This window comes from Monodon monoceros, unplaced genomic scaffold (genome assembly GCF_005190385.1).
Source record: "Monodon monoceros isolate NGI ecotype Baffin Bay Population unplaced genomic scaffold, NGI_Narwhal_1 Super_Scaffold_19, whole genome shotgun sequence".
NCBI lineage: Eukaryota > Metazoa > Chordata > Mammalia > Artiodactyla > Monodontidae > Monodon > Monodon monoceros.
In genome coordinates this window covers 38,656,303-38,659,844 of record NW_021703775.1, presented here as the reverse complement: position 1 = coordinate 38,659,844, position 3,542 = coordinate 38,656,303, and the positions used below count along the sequence as shown (strand labels likewise).

At 41.1% G+C, this 3,542-nt stretch overlaps 1 pseudogene; it reads left to right on the top strand.

Annotated features, from left to right (window-relative positions):
* Positions 1-2,498: 2,498 nt before the first annotated feature.
* Positions 2,499-3,329, top strand: LOC114900458 (annotated as a pseudogene).
* The last annotated feature ends 213 nt before the right edge of the window (positions 3,330-3,542 follow it).

Genomic DNA, 3,542 nt, shown 5'->3' with positions numbered 1-3,542 from the left:
ATATATATAATTGTACCAAAGAAAATAACATTCATCATTCAGAACATATGCAGAATCAGAAATTATTTAATTACCTGTACTACAAAAGATGGAATCTTAGGGCTCTGAGAGACTGTGAGAGGTTAAGTAAAGCAGATCAACTCGCTTGCTAAGAACCGAGGTGAAATTCATCCAACAAAGACTGCTGTTTTCTCTCAGCAGAAAATTCTCCAACCTTAGAAAGTCTCTCTTTAGGTCTACCTTGATATCATGTGTGGTGTCCCATGTTCTTCCTGGGTACCAATGTCTTGTTCAGTAATCACTTAATCTCCCTTCTATTGCTCAAAACAGTGAAAAACAGAAAAGAGTTTCACTACCACCATGTAATATTCTTACGTATTCAGAGCTAGTGGCCGTAGATAAGTGGAACAGAAAATGTAACAAGATGGAGAAAATTTTATTTTCTATATCTCCTCTAGGGGAGAGAAATATATGTGGTAAGAAAAAATACTTTGCTAACCCCTGGGATGACGGTGAAGGAAGTGAGGCAGGCATTCTACAGTAACAATAGATAGTTGACAAGCTACCCTCCAAGAAGATTCAAATCTGGTCAACTGTAGACCTACCTGTGCTGACAGAGGATGCACATTTGGAGCAAAAACTAGATTGTTCAGGATGTTAGAAAAGGATTGAGAAATGCCACAATAATCTCCTTCTCCTGCCTTCCCCTACATAACACAGTGCTTTTACCCTAGTTAACTGTGGAACAAAGCCACCAAGTTATTATCCTGCCAAGCAAGCCTACATGTCTTAGTCCAGCTACCTGGCTGAGTAGCCTGGAAACTTGATGACTTTGAATGAGGAACCTGAACCTTCTTTGCCTAGCTCTGAACTAAGCACTTGATATAAATCAATGATTTCTAAAATTTTTTAAGCTAAAAATTCTTGATTCAAATGAAAGCTTACCATTAAAAAATAATAATAATAGTGACAAACTCTGAATGACAGGTGAAAATGGAGGAGAGTGACAGTAAAGAGCCTCAAACATTCTGAGTGTCCCTGAGGGAATGCCATGGAACCCCTGGTGCTCTGGGGAGAAGGGTTACAAACTACCAGACTACATGATCACAAAAGCTTCTTCCAGTTCTGAAATTGTAGGAGTCTCTTAAACCTTTCCAAAAGAATGAAGTGGTTAATTTTAGAGTGGGAGTGACACTGGCAAAACGGCAGAGCTCTCATTTCCCCCAAAAACTAAAACGTTGAAAAACAAGAAGAAATTGTTAGAATCAACTTTATCAGAGCTCTGGAAAACAGTCAAAGGTTTACAGCAACTAAGTGGACGTCGGATTTTAAAAAAAAGGCAACTTTGAGACAGTAGGAAAGCTTTATGGCATTTTTACTCATTCACGCCCCATCCCCTCCCCAGAATGGTGGTGATATCAAAGCAGCAGCGATTCAGATTCCCACCATAGGACCCTGGTCCCTGGTTCAGCAGGGAGCAGAGTAGAAATTATCCACCAAGTGTGACCTGAAGGACTAGTACAAGGTGCTCACCTCTGTTTCATCTAACTAGAAACTCAAGCCATAAGAACAGTTGGTATTGCTCAAAAACACGCAAGCCAAACTAACCAACCTCAGTTGCCTGGGGCAAAGGATTATAGTCAAAACATACAAAAGACCACCTAAGGCCTGAGAACAAAAGCTGAGGAGAGTTTCTTTAGTAGATTAGAACATGTAAAAGCAGGCATATATGCAGGGAAATACAGAAAATCACGTGCATGTCCAGAGTATGATGAATGCTCAGAGCAGACTTGAGAATACACTAAGCTTTTACCTCAGACGGATCCCTACACTCAGTGCAAGCCTGCCTGAGTCCTGAAGGAGTGCCCTGGCATAGAGTCAACCTGAAAATACTTGGAGAGGTGTTGTTTGTTCAGCACTGGCATTCAAGGAAATCCATGTCAGACTTCTAGCTGAACATAAACTAAGGTATAAAGACCACAGTGGCCACACACAACAAGGAATACACCACAAGCCTTTGCAAAAAGAGTTTGGGGAAGTCATCAAACAAATGAACTACTACAGCATTCAGCAAACAAAAAAATCATCAAACCCTAGGGAAAGGGGGCGAGTCTGATTTCCAGATTGCAGGATATGAGAGAGAGAAAGGGGCAGAAAAAAATATTTGAAGAAATACTGGCTGAAAAGTTCCCAAATTTGATGAAAAACATGAATCTATAAAGCCATGAAGCTCAACAAATCCCACGTAGGATAAACTCAAAGAGACATACACTGAGACACATTAGTAGGCCACAACACAATCCTCAATAAATTTTAAAACATTTAAATCATACAAAATATATTGTCTGATCACAATGAAGTTATAGTTTTGTAAGAAAACTGGAAAATTCGCCAATATATGGAAAGCACACTCTTAAGTAACCACTGGGTCAAATAAGAAATCACAAAGGCAATTAGAAAATAATTAGAGATGAATTAATTAAAAAGAACACAAACTTATGGAGCAGAAGAAGAAACATCTGGGCAGCAGCTCCAAAGGTGTTAACTGTCTTGTCTGTGCTGAAGCCATCATGGCTCAGCAAGAGAATGCTGTGCAGAACTCTGGTCTCTGAGCATCTGGAGCTCTCAGTTCTGTGCAAAGAGTATGCTGAGGATGACAGTGTCTAGCAGCATGAGATCAAGAACCTCCACAAAAAGTAGTCGTATATTGGCAAGATCAGGCCTGATGGGAACTGCTTCTATTGAGCTTTCAGATTCTCCCACTTGGAGGCACTGCTGGATGACAGGAAGGAATTGCAGTGGTTCAAGGATATGCCTGCTAAGAGAAAAGAGGACCTGGTGTCCCAGGGCTAGGTCCACTGTTGAGGCTTTCCACAACATATCCATGAACTTGATTGAGCATGTAAAGAAGTGGACCTCAGTAGCAGACCTGTTGGCCTCCTTCAAAAACCAGAGTAACTCTGATTACCTGGTGGTCTATCTGGGGCTGCTCACCTCAGCTGCCTGCAGTTTAAGAGCAAGTTCTTCAAGCACTTCATGGAAAGTGGGAAAACTGTCAAGGAGTTCTGCCATCAGGAAGTGGAAGCCATGTGCAAGGAGAATGACCACATCCACATCATCACACTGACTCAGGCCCTCAGCGTCTTCATCCAGGTGGAGTACATGTCCTGCAGTGATTATAGCACTACTGACACACACACATCTTCCTCAAGGGCTCAGGACCTAAGGTCTAACTTCTCTACTGACCTGGACACTATGATATCATCTATAAAAAGGGTTGGCTCCAGCCTGCTACTGCAATGCCTGCTCTGCCCTCTGCCAGGTGCTAGACATGTACAGAAGACTTTTTGTGGTTTTAAAGTGGTCATATTTTACTCTTCCCACTTTCCCTGTCATAAAATCTTCCATGTTTTGTTAAAGGGGATGCTGGTGGTAAAAAACCAAAACCAAAACCAAACAAAACTCATGGGATGCAGTGAAGGCAGTATTCAAAGGGAAATATATAACTATAAACATTTACATTTAAAAAATAGATCTCAAAT